Source organism: Lepisma saccharinum, chromosome 28 (assembly GCF_977018435.1).
Source record: "Lepisma saccharinum chromosome 28, izLepSacc3.1, whole genome shotgun sequence".
NCBI classification, from domain to species: Eukaryota; Metazoa; Arthropoda; class Insecta; order Zygentoma; family Lepismatidae; genus Lepisma; species Lepisma saccharinum.
In genome coordinates, this window is record NC_139256.1 from 1,085,143 (window position 1) to 1,102,035 (window position 16,893).

Below are 16,893 nucleotides of genomic sequence, written 5' to 3' on the forward strand. Positions count from 1 at the left end.
CTCTTCAGCATTATTCAACAGATTTCGTGTGGTTATTTAATCGCATCGCAAATCACTAAATCACTAAATAGCGATAAAAGTTAAAAAGGTTGTTTAAATTAAGGCAAAACTGGTTGTCATTTTTTTTTTTATTAAATAACGATGAAGTATTGCGAATAGTATAATCAATCAAGCCCTCCCCTTAGGTATAATCACGTTTACATTCCGTCAGCTTACGATAGGTTTAAACAAGCAAGTTTAATCTCTGCACCGAAAGCACGATTCATTCGTTGTTTTCCTTTCGTTCCTTCGAACTCAGGATATGTGCAGTCGCAAGACTCAAGTCAAAGATTTTTCCTTCCATGTAAGTCGCCAGATTTCCGTGCGGAAATTTTCACATTCGAGTTAGCGGAAGAAACATATCTTATTTCAGTCTCGGAGAGAGAGAATTTGATGACACCTTTCTTTGTTGTAGATGAACTTTACACTCAGCTGGCTTCGGCAATGAAATTCCTAGTCTCCAAACGAGGTGTGAATAATAGCCTCTTTAAGGGCGCTTATTTATGCGATTTTTTTCTCGTCCCTTCAGAATTTTCAAAAGTTTCCCAAATAAACTTTAATTACCTCTTACAGATTAATTTCATGTTAATCTTCGTAAAGTAGGTAATAGCGAGTAATTGTGCTTATATTTTAATCTCCCACACGTCATAGACTTTAGTTGAAGTAATATCATACGAAATCCTATACTTTTCTCCCGGCCCGGCGTCATGATGTTCATTTACGGTTCCGTTTCAATTTCTTTTCCTAAGGCGACCATAAAATGTAGTTTTTGTTTACCTTATTAGGCTAAAACCTCAAAGAGTGGATTTAGACGCTTAAAGTTGTCATGGGTCAAGTGTAATCTCTTACGCGGCGAGCATTTATGCTAAGTGACAAAGAAAATACACGGCGGGCTATAGCATGACGTAGAGAAGTTTTTCCTCTTTTCTGTTTAACGCAATGCCTTATATATTTTTCTTTCCTTTATTCTCAGAACCGTAAATTTACTTCACAGATAGCCAAGAAATGTTTTCTAAATCAATAACCCAGATTAGTTTCAGTTTTGAATTTACATTTTACCTAAGAGAGACAAATGCGCCCCCTCCTTATTTGGCGACGGTTTCAGCCCGGTCAAGGCAATCTCCTAGGGTCACACCCGGGGTGTTTATGGTTTGCTTTGAGCAATTTTAATTTGATTTTTTTGTTATTATTGTTTATCGTTTTTTCTTTTTTTCTCCGTTTATTGATCAATTGATTTTTGATGATGAAATCATCCACACTCGTAGAGTTTTAGATACAGAAATAGCTATTCGAGCAATTTCTCCACTTTTTAATACCTCTGTAAATTTTTCAAATGTAATTCTTCCTGATTGGACTGACCTTCGACTGGCCATGGAGAAATTAAATCTGTCAATCGCGAACGAACCAAAATTTCATGAAATATTTTTGTCCCATTTTCCCGTTGCTGTTATCCTATTACTAATTTGGAACTTCATTTTAACTGTTTATTTATGCTATACGTCAGGCGTATGCAAGCACAAACCAACCTCGACTAGTGACCGTTAACAATGCGTCACTATGTCGCCTTGATATATTCCTCCATCTTTATGTATTTTTGTAATTAATGATCTTAACGTCATTGGAGCCATGTCTTTTACTCTTTTATTATATCTTAGTGATCCCGAATTTACTTGTGGCTAGGTCCGTTTTAACAGCTGTGACGTTACCAGATTTTGGGTTAATTATTTTTTTTTCGTCAGTTCCTCATTTTTTACAATGCTTTGACACTTCTGACATGATATTAATGGATTTCGTCGGGTTAATTTTTCTGATACCAGGGGATATATTTGATACCATCTACATATTACTTTTATATATTTATCAATATTTAAACCTAGATATTTTCGTTCATTTTATTGTATAATGATCATGTCCCAACAAAGGACATTTAGTGCCATGTCATAACTTTAGTTTTATATTGCACATTATTTTATATTTTGGGAGAAGCCAGGGGCTATATATATATATATATATATAATTTAGTCAATATATACATATATTACTTTTGAAGTCATATTTTCATTTTAATGGTGTTCCAGTGTTAAGGCGTCAAATTACATTTTCCGCCTTTTATTTATTTAGCCTTCATTCAAACTTTGTTTTATACTTTATATCACTTATTGGGCAGTTTATTTTACTTATTTTTACTCATGATTTTCACTTGCCTATAAAAGACGATTACTTTACACATTTTTTATTTCCTTTTAATATTGAATGACTGTGAGCAATGTAGTTTATTCCTATGTCCAACCTGTTTTCCTCCCCTGTTCGGGAATTCCAAGAGTTCAAGGAATTTCGAAAAGTCCAGTGATTTTTTGAGGCCGGAAGAAGAACGCATTACTGAAGGCTTTGGAGCTCACCAGCCTCCTTTGGTTTTCAGCGGTGTATGTCACGTAGCAGCACCCAAAATCCTATTCCAAGTGACATCCCAGGACTGGAACAGCGTCAGAAACATCAGAAGAAATGTCATCTTACAGAGCAAACCCCCCCCCACGAATCTAACCCCCTTAAGAAGAAGCATGAACATCTTTCATGTACATCGTCCCCTTTTGCTCTGTAAGGCCAGGCAATGTCCTTCACCACATATTGGAACTTTCCGGGTACAATCAACGACCCAAATGTGTTGGGACCCAGCCCTGTGGATCAGCAACATGCCAGGACACCTGTGACGTTTCATCCTACCAGTGGCCATAATTACTGTATGCAATGGCGTCTGCTGTGAACTTTCGGGGGCCTATCCTCACATCCCCCCAGTGTTCGCCATTGGACAAGGCATATTTTTGGGGCTTGGAACCGCTACTTGGAATGGCTTCCAATGGACTATCCTGTGTTCGCCCGCCCCACGGCCACGTCTTTTCATCTGACCTTTGCTGCCCAGTATTCCGGAACTTTCCACACCGGGATTCGAATCCGGTCCCCCAGTGAAAATGATCGGTCAAGGACCGTGTATGTCACAGAACAGTGCCTCGTACCCCAGGACTCCGGGGTTGGAATGTATTTGGATTGCTCTGCCGTCTCATTTCTCAGGTCATAGTGTGCACACATAGTGTGCTAAGAACGTCAGTGGCAAGTGCAAACATAACCTTCATTTATTTTTTAATCTTCGTGTGGTTGTGCGCAGTCCAGTGGAGTTTGGTGTTTACCACGGTCTTTTGCTCTCGCCTCGAACTGTCATCCTGATGAGGCGGAAGATTGCGAGCATGCGGCATTAAAGTTCTCATGGATTACGTGTGGTGCTTGGTTAGCATTTGTTTAGGGGCCAGTCGCATGTATCGCATTACGCTGCAGTGTGTTGAACTTTCCGCTGACTCCACGGACCTGCGAACAACACTTTATATCGCATGTTGACCACCGTCAGCATTGTTGATTACGAAAGACTCTTCCAGCGTGTGGCTAATGAAAACAAAAGACTTTCCTTCAGCTTTCAAGCTTGAGCTTAATTCTGTTAATTTTCGGTGAAGGGTATCCGACATTTTTTTATTATTTTATTTTATGTAACCTTTTTTTTTTTCATGTAATAAACAAAACCTTTTAAATTTTGGTGAATGGCAGAAGGTTCAATTTAAACCTTTCATTATTACAATTTCAATTTTGGAAATTGTTTCGCAAGAGGGGGTGTCGTACCATACCCCGTTCGGTTAAGAAATATTGACCCTGGCAGGCCTTGTCAGCTCCTGCATCAGAATGTGTAGAATAAGCTTTCTACAGGAAATGGTAAGAACACTGGCCTTTGGCAAGAGGTGACGAGAGGCCAAGGGAGGGTTTATATACGTGCGCATGAGAGCGACACGAGGCCTTTTAATCTGGAATCATCGGAGAAGCAGGAGCTACTGGTCTTATTTCTAAACCGAACAGGGTAAGCTAGTCTACACCCATTCTGCCATTTGCATTGCTCACTTCAGTCTTGAAACGAATCATGAGTCTATTTTAATGAATAGTTAGATATTTGTACCTGCCCGTTCAGGGCTGTCTCTACCATCAACTAGTACTAATAGTACATCCTATTTAAGATCCAGAGTTAGAGGAACGCTACGCATTAACAAAATTGAAAAAAATTGACACAAGAGCGGCCGCACCCGACATACCTTATTCACTCACATTTCCATGCGACACTTCATGTTAAATACACAGACCGGGATCATATTTATAAGGAACCGAAATGACAACCAGGTCACCTTAAAAAATTGTAGCACCAATAGGAGAAATCTCGTCTTACGAAGTCATTACGAAAATGACGTATTACAAAATGAAATCTTGAAGACTAACCACAAATATTCGATCACGTACACCGAGACCGAGAATGAGACTTCAAATGCAAGTCAACAAAAGTTCGATCTCAATTTAATAAATTTGAATCCCGAATCGTCAGATGTAGATAAAGAAAAAATCTTGAAGTAGTGTAAAAATACGCTGACGTCGTGACGTACGACGGGGAGCCAATAGGTTTAGCAAACTGTTATTAATATGACATCTAACTGACAGACGAGATAGTTTTGGAAGTTAACAAAGAGAAAACTAAATATATGCTTACAGGCCGAAACCAAGTGTTAGGTAATAATCAAAATCTAATTATTGATAACAACTCGTTTGAACCAGTTTCCAAATTCAAATACTTAGGAGTAATATTAACAAATGAAAATTATATTAAAGAGGAAATAAAAAGTAGAATTCATTCAGGAAATGCATGTTACTTCTCTCTTCATAAACTTTTGTCTTCTCGTTTAATATCTAAGAAACTAAAAGTTAAAATATACAAAACAGTAATTTTGCCTGTAGTATTATATGGATGCGAAACTTGGTCCCTTACATTGAAAGAGGAACATAAATTGAGAGTATTTGAAAATAAGATCCTTAGGAAAATATTTGGACCTAAAAGGGATGAGGAGACAGGTGAGTGGAGAAGGTTACATAATTTAGAACTACATAATTTGTATTCATGTCCAGATATTATTAGAATAATTAAATCAAGAAGACTTAGGTGGGCAGGCCATGTGGCACGAATGGGAGAGGAAAGAGGAGTTTACAGGATTCTTGTTGGGAAACCTGATGGTAAGAGACCTGTAAGAAGGCCAAGACGAAGATGGAGGGACAACGTTGAGATGGACCTAAGGGAAATCGGTAGGGATGGAAAAGAGTATATAGAACTTGCTCAAGATAGGGAAAGATGGAAGGCCTGTGTTGCTGCAGCCATGAACCTTCGGGTTTAAGAAGGCTAGAGAGTTAGTTAGTTTTGTTAGTTAGTTTAACTGACAGACGAGAATCCCGTTATGCAGCAGCCCAAAATAAAAAGTAAAATTGCTAAACTAACTGAGGAGGAAATATTGCGTTCTTCCTCAGGGTCGATTTACAGGCACCTCGTGATATAAGTTAAAAAATGAGATAATTTAAACAGAATCGTATTTGATTTCCGAAAATTTAACAGGATCAAACAAACATCAGTGGTTTTGCTGACAACTGAACACATTTTGGCGTACATGGGGAAATAAATGGCTCCCAAAGCTAAACATCAAAGGTGGTATCTTTCAAATTCCTATCACGGAAGTCTCGAAGAATTTATCTGATTTTTATATAATTGGTGTTGGGTACTGGGAATATAGTCGTTTACAAATTGGTTTAGCCAGAAGATCAATTATAATGAATCATGTAATGCAAATGGTCCGACGTGATATCCCGAACATTGAGGTATTTAGCTATAATGATGATGCGTTTGCTATACAAATAGCTTTTCGGAAATGCTTGCAATAATTGAGAAATGGTTTCAGAATCTACTTGCTACTAACCTCAAATCATGAACAAAAGATGCCGTTTTGATTTCGGAGAAGATTCAGTATTGGGGCACATAGTATCTCAAAAGAGAATCAAAATATCATAAATATACTAAAGCTATTACAAAATTCCTTCAGCCAAAATCGGAGAGATTTAAAAGGCTTTCCTGGGGTTATCAACTTTGTCAGAATACACGTAAAAACATCTTTATCTCAGCGGTAGGCTTATTCCGCTTACTCAAAAGAAACGTAGTGTTTTTAAAGCACAAAATACGTAAACAAGCGTTTGAAACACTAAAGGCTATGATTTCAAGCGCGCTCATACTAAAATCCTGCTACCCAAAGAAAATAAACAATTGATTTATGTTATTAGTCCTATGTAGGAGTAGCCGGAGTTTTAATGCAAGATGAAGAGGATGGGTGACATTTACGTACAGCATATTGTAGCCGTTGTCTAACAGGCACGAATAAAAATCGATGTTTTCACACTCCAGGTGACAGCTGCACTTTTATGTGTTAAAACAGTTCGGTATTTTGTAATAAACTTATGTTTCTATTAATCACCGACAATCATTATTTCTCTTTCCTAAGAAATACAAAAACACAGAATTCAATTTTAGCAAGAGAACACTATTTATTCAGGAATTTAATTAGAAATTCAACATTCATCATCAACACATGATGCACTCGCAGATGAACTAAGCTGTTCTTCTGTCCTAGATACCAACAACTCTGACAATAACACTCACACCGACAGCGATGACATAACTCAGCATGTTCTTACAACTCAAAGTGACACTTTTGACATGGCAATCGTAAAAAGACAAGACCCATTCTTCAACAATATAATTAAAATACAAAAAGATGACCAGAGAGCCAATCAATAATTAAAAAACGGTACGTTCGTTTACGATAGAAAACGTTACAGATTAACTACGTTCGCATCCGGTTATCAAAAGGAGCTTTTCTTTGATGTTGTTCACACAAACCCCATGATAAGCGCACACCAAGGAGTGACAAAGACTTACCAACACTTAGTAAATAGGTATTACATTCCAAACATGAAACAAATACACACGAACAGGTCAGAAAATGTGTACCTTGCCAGATAGCTAAACGCCACCCCCGGCTACGCACTATACACTCGAACATACTGGCCGAAGTGACAGAAAATATACATGCACTTATGCGGCCTTGCCTCCACCACAAGAGGCTACAGATACTGTATGTCAGTTGTAGACAGTTGCAAGAGATATGCACCATACCTAACCATGACGCTCAGTTAATCGCGGACGGGTTATTAAAACATGTTTTCCTCAAGTACGGTCTCCCGTCCACCATAATCTTAGACAGGTCCACAAGCAAACTTAATGAATGAACTATGATAATTAACGGGGTGCAGTTAAAATTTGTAAACACTGCTGCTTATCACACTAATAGAGTGGTAGATACATCTTTCAATTTCTTTCAAGATATCATCATGACATTTGCACTGTAAGCAAGAGATAAAACGTGGCAATATTATCTTCAACCTGCAACCTCGTCGCAAAATGTTGCCGAACAACAATGAGCAAAACAAACACAGTTTTCTCCTGTATGCATTTGAACCCAAACTTTATTATGGATCAATCCTCTCGACCCCCTAAAATCAACACCCACCTCTCCCACAAATGAAATGCTTTTAGTGCAGCTGGCCGTATTTCGCAAACTGGCACATGAAAGTCTCAAAAAGCCTTCCGAACATCAAAAGAAAATTCTCCTGTCCCACATACGCGAAAGGCGTTTGCAAACGCTTACAAGTACCGACGCGAATGGACGCGAACTCCCTGAAAAGTATCTTACATAGATGGTACAAAATAGCAAAAAATAGATACAATTAGGATAGCCCGACTGAAGGCACGATACGAAGACAATAACTTAGACACTGAATAATAAGCACACCATTTCATACTTCGATCTGCAAAGCAATTTTTGTACATCAACTCGAACACATCTCAACCCTCTTCATGTTTTCTTAATTTTTTTAATTTGTGTTTGCCAATGCACATGTAAAATAATCTATTTGCACACAAGATATCAATTACACATTCTACTATTCACTCATTTACCTTTCTTTGTCCAGTTTCCAGAATATTCGACGCGCATTTAACTAACACGTTGAGAGAGCAAAACATAGCTCTAACTGTCAAAAACCACGCCACGCAGAGAGGTTGAGTAACAAGTGAATACCGACAGCGTTGCCAAGTTTATGCATATGCAATCACAACTTCAACAAAAAGAATTAGTAAAAAATTCTGGACAGAGTTTGACCACTAAAGAACGTTTAATACACGTCATAATAACAAGTAAATAATTATAAAGCGCAAAGTTATCCATTCGAGTCAACCTGGAAACATCGTAAAAATTGCAGATTCAGTGTCACAAAATGCGTGCACTCCTGAGATGAGTGTGTTGACAGATAGAAAAACGCATGCGCGAACGACTTGGCAAAGGTCAAACATCTGGCTCGCGGCGCTGTGTGCTATCAAAGAAGAATTCCTGCTTGCAATGTTAGTTAGGCAGGACACACATATAGAAAAAAAGTAAATAAAGAATAACGCGAACATTGAATGGTAACAATGTAAGGCATCTCCAATACGCGTATTAACTAAAGTAAGAGAAAACAAGCGTAGTTCATATATCTGGATAACTTTAGCATGTCTTGCCGGTCCAATATTACATACCCCATTCCCAGATCAGACTTCAGTCACCCCAGAATTTCTACACCCAGTGTTAATAGTTTAAGTGATTTGTTTTATATACATTCACAAGACGTAAAACAAGAACGAAGCTGAGAAGAGCTGCCAATATTGAATATGCCACTACGCGAGGACTCTAAATATTCAGGGAACATAGTAAAAATATATGAGTCACTATGAAAGGAAAAATAGAAGGAATGCATGATAATCAAAGCAATAATATATTACACATTCTTACCATTACTACTTGTTGAACTTTACAGGTCGTTTAAAGGATATCAATATCTAACAAAATTGTAAAAAAGCATTTTTAAATTAATGTAATACTCAATTTTGTTTTAAATAAATGATACTCACGTATTTATCTTCACCACCACCCCCCCCCCCTCCTTTCCACAGCAACCATTCGAAGAATGGATACTCAGCGGTCAGAGGAATGTCGAGAACACATTCTCAGGCTGGGATTTCAACACGAGAATTTCAACACCAACTTGGAAAGTTAACCACTTAACCGCCTACGAAATGTGGCAAAGCATTTGAATGCCATAAAAATTTATGATATAATCCTGTAATTGGCAAATTAAAATTAAATAGCTACTCTGAATAAAATCACTTCAAATGTATGCGATAAAATTTCTGATCAAATTGCAGAATAGTAGGTTTTATGAAACTTCAGAAGATTTTGAAATGCTTAGACTTAAGAGGAATTGAATTTCTCTCGCTCTCTTTAAGCACTTTGACGTATTTCATGGTGCGTAGTAGATGTATGATGTAACTACCGTGGCCGTAAAACTAACGACTTTCAACATTCCGACTTTAATGTCTCTTTGAAATAACGCATTACGTAACATAGTTCTTATATTACGTGATGTGTATAATTACTTATACCTGACTGGACTTTCCTTTCTCACTCACTGGACACACTTTCTCATTCTGAACCAATGGATTAGAACTTCATGTAGTAGCACCACAGATGAAATCTGCCATTGGTCCGCAATATTGAAAAAAAAAACCTTGATCAAGGTCACAAAAAATAAACTGTCCAAGGTACAAGAATACTGTAAAAATTCCAGCGTAAGAATTCTGTACGACAATTAAAGTATCAAAATATTTATAATTTTGTATCTACTCTCATTCAAAACGACGAATCGTATTTTAAAAGTTTACTAACACCGTTCTACATAAAAAAAGTTTCTGAAGTTCAATAAATATATTATTAGGAAGGATTCAAGAAAAGCACCGGGAGAAGTCTGAATGGATGCAATACATGAAAGAAGAATATTTTATGAACCACCTTATTAAGTTTGGTCCGATGTTACTGAAATTCTACACCGGCTCAATCCTCTAAGGTGTTTAGTTAATATGTGAATTTTTGACTAAATATCTAAATTTTCGGCAAATATCGCTGTTAAAACTCAGATGTTAGAGTCAGTGCCGGATCTACAAATCTTGGGCCTCCCCGTAAAATATTACCAAAGGTCCCTCTACCTACCTACCTTTACACACACACACACATACATAATGTATGTGTGTAATTCTTGATCTCGTATATAAGGGCGTAGAGGGTAATTCAAAAGTTCCCTAACACCGCCTATTAAAAGTAAAGGAGTTAGGCTGGGCACAATTGGTAATCATAGAAAGAAGTTAGGCTTAGAGGTATGTTCCAAGCGGACACCCGCCATATTTGTGGCCGCCATATTGAATTCTACTCAAATTTTTAAATGAGAAGGGGGTGATGTGATATATATATATATATATGACACTGTTTTCTCACACCTAAAAAATATACATTTGTTACAATCATGCAGTCATAACTTTTTCCTGATTAAAGATAGGTTGAAGAAACCTTCACCACTGCTTTTCTCGTGATATTGTAGCCTGATTTGATTCTAGTCTGACTGCCACGTGGGAAACCCTGGATGGGTGATCTGAGGTCTGATTTTTGTCCCCGCATAAAGCGGATCTAGGGTCCACCCAACCTCAAATCAAAGGGTACCGGGGGGAGGGTAAGGGCGCCCAGAGCGTGGTGCTGATCACATAACCTCCAATATGGCCGACATTGAAGAAATGAGGGGCCCACATACCCTAAATGTGCCTTTTCGCATGGTGCTATCTATTCACAGGCAACTTTAACTTTACATTTTCCTGTATATATTGTATTCGTTTCTGTACCCCTGAGTAACTAAGTTTATTTTCTAAATATACGTACCCTCTACTATGTCAATGGTTGAGGGCCCCCTTAAAGGCTTACTTGTCTCAGGGCTCCCCGCAATGCGGGGTTTTGCGGCTTGTAGATCTGGCACTAGTTAGAACACTAGTTAACTTTAAGCAGACAGGCTGATCGCAACATAAACCACCGATTAAAGTGGGATCCAATCAGTTCTATAACCTATATGGAGGAAACAGAATATGAACTTATTGGCCAATTTTCAACCCCGAATTCTTATACGACACACTCTATATTGATGTGGTCACAGGTTTTCGGCAGTCTACGTTATTTTTTATTCCTGTTTCCAACGTGATCCCAAAATTAATCTTACACCAAACGGAGACTGCATTTAAGTGTGTAACATACTTTATTCCCCACAAACTTTAACATACATATGTTTGCATATGCAAGCTCCAACGTCACATAATGTGACCTTGTAGTGTATATTCATATAAAGATATTTTTTTAAGAAAATTATGCTCTCTTATTGTAGATTAGGCACACAGAGGAGATGTACTGGTCGAGCCTGCATTTTTTGTTAAAAATTTGTACGTATGCTCTCTTAGCTTCAAAACAAGCCCAAGACGGAAGTTATATCATAATTAAAAGCAAAGTTATGAATTGTTTTGTTTTACCTTTCCTCACGTAAGTTATACATTTTTTATAATATTTGCAACCTTGCTGTATGAATACCGTGCTTTTCTGACGGCTAAAAATGTACATATGTAATTTAATTCATGTCTTCAACAATCCTACCAAATGTCATGAAAATTGAAATGGTCAGATTGAAATGTTCATTTTTTGTGATGATTTGGCATGTAATAACCCATATGAATATACATAAAAATTGTTTCAATGAAGATTTATTAATAGAAGCATTGAAAAAGCCAATAATTTTATTTCATAGCCATTAAAGACAGGTTGCTAAAGTTTACATCTCCCCTTATAAATACTGCTCAGCAAGGTTTCCTTCCAGGCATCTCTTGCTTGACCAATCTATCGGTATTACTTTCACATGCTACTCAATCTATCTCAAATAATTCCCAGCTTGACGTTATATACTTGGACATTTCAAAAGCCTTCGATAAAATAAATCATGATCTCCTTCTTCATAAATTACAATCCAGATTTAACATCCATGGGAAATTTCTATCCTTCCTACAAGACTATTTGAGTGCACGTGAGCAGCGTGCCATCCTTCCTGGCACCTCTTCCAACTTTCTTCCTGTTTTGTCTGGAGTTCCCCAAGGGAGCGTCTTAGGCCCACCTTTCTTTCTTCTTTACATGGATGATCTCCCCAACAGACTGTTATCTCTCCCTATAAATATACTTCTGTTTGCCAATGACTGTAAACTCTTCACAGAAATCTCATCAGAACACGATGCTTTAATCTTACAGCAAGCTCTTACAGAACTACTTGTGTGGTGTCGCCAGTGGAAACTTCAATTGAATCCTAAAAATTGCTCCTGCCTCACCATTTCCCTAAGAAGGAACAACCCCGATTCTGCTTACTATCCTGAAAACAATCCCATCAAAAAAGTTAAATCTCAAAAAGATCTCGGAGTTATCATCGACGAAAAACTAAACTTTAATGAGCACATTACGAACACTACTAAAAGAGCAATGCGTCTTCTCGGTCTTCTGTACAGGTTCACTGAAATCCAAAACCAATCATCAATCAGCATATTTTACAAATCCCTTATCTCCCCCATTCTTGAATACTGCTCTCCTATCTGGACCATGGCTTCAAAAACAAATCTTTCCCGGATTGATTCTGTTCTCAACTTTTTCCTCGCCATTGCTCGCCACAGAATACCTTCTCTGAGGCACCTTCAGATAACAGATATTATGTCTGTCTTCAATATCCAACCACCACTCACTCGTCGCGAATTAGCAGACCTGAAATTCTTGCACAAAATCATGAATGGTAAAATTAAATCCGAATTTCTGCTCAACAAATTTCATCTACGTGTTCCCACACGGCCAACCCGCAACGTTAAGCTATTTCACAATCCCACCACAAGGCTCTCCCTTCTACAGCGGTCTCTTTTCTACAGGCTTCCTCACTCATATAATAACCTGCCTCCAAATGTGGACATATTCTTGCCAGAACAAAGTTTTAGAAAATTGTTAACGATGTATGTATAATTTTGATTTGTTTTCAGTGCCATCTTGTACTCTATTTTGTTGTTGTTGTTATTGTTATTTTCCTGCTGTTACTGTTTCAGTGTAAAATAGTCATTAAGTTCTGTATCTGAAACTTTAGGTAAAATAAATAAAATAAAATAAATAAATTTAGAACATACTTTAAAAATTTACATGATAACTGCAGTGCCTTTTAGTGACAATGCAATTTTAGTAACGTCAGACGTTGACACAAGAAATCAACATTATTTACAATACTTTTTTTCTGGCTCTCTATGCAAAGGAATCTCTGAGACAGCTTTTCAAGTGGAATATACATAGATGTATGAACTACACGAATAGAATGCAAAGTGATATCTCGATTTGACTCTGAGATATAACTTTCTCTGTTAATCACTGCAGGCTACCTCCATACCCTCGGTATTGACTGATCCATGCAAAATTCTGGAACTTTAAACTTCTGTTTCTCAGTAACTAAGAGATGTAGAGAAGATTTTTTGCATGTCTTCATACCTTGTTATTATTAACCAATACATCAAGCTACATGAAAATCTGAATCGGTGGGTTGCAGTTGGAAATTTTTCTAGGTGATTTGATGTGGAATCAGTCATATTCTAAACACATGGTACTGTGTTCTTTAGACTACTATGTACGTTACTTATAGAAATATTAGGTTGTCATATTTCAATGCTAAGTGCAGTAGCAGTACTTTTCTGGTGCTCCTATGATTGTGTGTTCGCCACATGCATCTTCCTATCTAGTAACGTATCTCAGATAGGAAGATCAATATAGTACGCTTGAGTAAATTGATAATAGATAGTAGCATTTTTAAAGAAAGTAAATTGCTCCGCTGTGCTCTACGTACGTGAATAGGGAGTGTGGATTTAGTGTCCCACATTCTCTTGATCTTGGCCGAAGCTGGGGTGATGTGATCAGCATCACGGCCCTGACCGCTTTTACTACCCGTAATTTCCTCCAGGTACCAACGTTATACTGCTCTGGGTGTACACCGAAGGCGCTTGAACAGGTAAAAAAAATACAGGTTGTCCCCACCGGTGATCGAACCCGGTCTTTCGCATGGTAGTCAGACTCCTTCACAACTTTTTTTTAAAGTTAAATCCCTATGAGGTAATATCCCCCGACAAACGCAAACATCCATGTCCTAACCAGGATTCCAACCCGGGATCCTTGGTGTCGGAGCTTGCAGTGATAACCACTCTGCTACAGAGTCAGACCAGTTCGCTACCGTGGCTATGATAATAGGTAAGCATAAATAAATCGAAATTTTGTCTATTTGTTGAAGGTAACTGTTGATATTACGTGACATACGAATATAATGTAAAACAACAAATGTCCACATATGAAATTGTAAAATCTCGGTAACTTGGAGTTCAATAAAAAATGGAAAATGTGGATACAGTTTTAGGATTTCAAACGAATCACAGATATTTATTGAGGTAGACTTATGGAAGTATAATATTTCAATATTCAATTAATATGATATGAATCATGCATTTAGTACCAACTTGATTGAATAACACATATGAAACTATTTTTAATTTAGTACTACAATAAGATGTTATCTTACCTCCTTTTCGACACCCTTGCAGGCCAACGACATGGCGACAAATGAAATGAAGAGTAGAACTATCATGATAAGCGCCTCCATGGATGCCTTCTTGATGCTGTGTCTAATTGCCAAGCCACTGCGTGCCGTATTTATACTCCACTAAATGCGCGCAATACCTCCATTACAGGAAGTCCTTGACGAATTATATATATTTATCTCCTAATGTTTCCCTCATGATTCGGTCATAGAGTGCTGCACAGGGAATGGAATACCATTTCCCCTTAAAATACATGTCCTGTCATTCTCCAAAACGAAATTATGATCATTACTACGTTTCTGAAATCGCCTGTAAATTAAGGATATTTTCCATTGGCTACGTAATATTATCGTATCCTGCTGATGTGGCTCTAGTCTAACGTGTATCTAGTACGTTTCGCGATCTTCCTCTTGACAACAAACTAATCAAATGTACAGTGTTAAAGTGCCTCCATCGTGTTTCCAGTGTCATTCAATGTGAATAATCGCTTGGCTGATTGATTTGTTTGTTTTTTTATACTTCGCTTTCTGCCACTTTTGGCTTGTCGCAAAGATGAGGATGAGTGATGATATGATGAAATTGGTATGATGAACTACGTGATGATATGATGAAATAATGAATATACACTCAAAAGAACAATCATGTCCAGGCCAGAATTCCAAATTGGGACTCGAACAATCGCAAGAGACACGTGCGACAGGTGTTCATTAAATAGACGAACGAAGCAGTTCAAACATAATGTGTTCGCTGCCTCATTTTGAACACGCAGACTGTAATGTTGTAACAATTCATTTCTTTTTAAACCACACCTAGATATGGTAGCCAAGTTTGTAATCGAGACCGTCACATAATACAGGAGCAAGTCAATTGCTGAAAAGAAAAAAAACGTTAATGGTTCTTGCAATAAAATGAAAAATGTCATTTAGTTCAATATAATGAGTTCAGCTCCTTACTAAGAACTAAAATCAAATTATCTATACTAATATCAAGCGCTGAGCTGTATGGTGCGCTCGGAATGCACAATGAAATAACGTAAGGCAATTATGAAATCCTGCCAAGGAATATTCTCGAGCCGCCTCAGTGGACGATTACTGTGAATGATCGACACACGATCTCAACCTCGGAGGGTCAGGGTTCGAGTTCCTGCCTGGAAAAGGTGCCACTGGAATATTTGTGATCGTCGATGTGGTTTCCCTGAAAAGGCAGAAAGGTTAAATAAAATGAGAAAAATGGAAGTAGGCACGGATTATTCTGGAAACTGATCCACTTGAGAAACTCCCTTGTCATCTCCAACAGAGTAAATGAAAAGTTGAAATTCTGACGCCATCCGGAAATGTCAGCCTTACAGTAAAATGAATCATGAAATATATGGACAATGTGTTCTCATTTTTTTCTTTCTTAACAATCTTTCTCGTTTGATGATAAAAATCAGCTACAAAAACACAAGATGAGGGAACTAATTCCCACGTAAATAAGTATGAATTGCGAGTATCTCTGTTTATAAACCAATGTCATTAGATATCATGAAGTGTTGAATAAGCGCGGAAAGGAACAGAACTCGTTTCGAAGAAAATGAAATTCTTCATATAACTTGATTAAGTGAGGATTTGATATGCCACACTTTGTCTAGATAGATAGATAGATAGAGAGAGAGAGAGAGAGAGAGAGAGCGAGCGAAAAGAGAGTTTGTTGTGACACAGTTTTTCACTTGAAGTTTTTGTACTTCTCACACCTATTTTAGCGGATCCGGCGCCCACCCAGCGTCGTATAAAGTGTGTACCTAGAGGGGTATTGGTAGCCAGGAGCGTGGTGCTGATCATTTAACCCCCTCATCTTCGGCCGAGGTGAAGAAAATATGGGGCCCTAACTCCACATCTCCTATACGCCTTCATGGAGTAGTGTAAAGCATAGGGGAGCATTTCACTTTTTACTTTACGACAGTTGTTAACTCCCATCTTCCTAGTATGGCAAATAATGTTCGCAAATTTCTTGAAACCCACTCTGTAACACCAAATAATTATCCTCACATGCATATCAGTTGACACTGAACTTGTCAATAATGTTTGTAGTACGTGTTTGGTGACTCCTTTTGGCCACTGTTTTCTAGAATATTTACTGCATTTTCGTTATTATTATTATTATTACCCTGGCTTCATAAAACTTCTTCCTGCGTTTCTTACGCCGTCGCTGTAGACACCAACCCCGAGGTATTTTCGTCCTCACGTTTCCCCAAATTTCCACAGAATAGTTTACGTGCATACAAATAAGAAATTTCATTCAAGAGAATGAAACTTCTTTACAATTCTTCAAGTGCTATAATTTTATGCAGCTCAGAGCTTGATATAAGTATG

At 37.7% G+C, this 16,893-nt stretch overlaps 1 long non-coding RNA gene across 1 annotated transcript in view; it reads right to left on the minus strand.

Moving 5' to 3' along the window:
- LOC145981054 (uncharacterized) overlaps positions 1–14,649 on the minus strand; it is a 65,741-nt gene extending 51,092 nt beyond the window's left edge. The window contains exon 1 of the long non-coding RNA XR_014440922.1: positions 14,524–14,649. This is a non-coding gene — a long non-coding RNA (uncharacterized LOC145981054). The remainder of the gene's footprint in view (positions 1–14,523) is intronic.
- Positions 14,650–16,893: the final 2,244 nt, after the last annotated feature.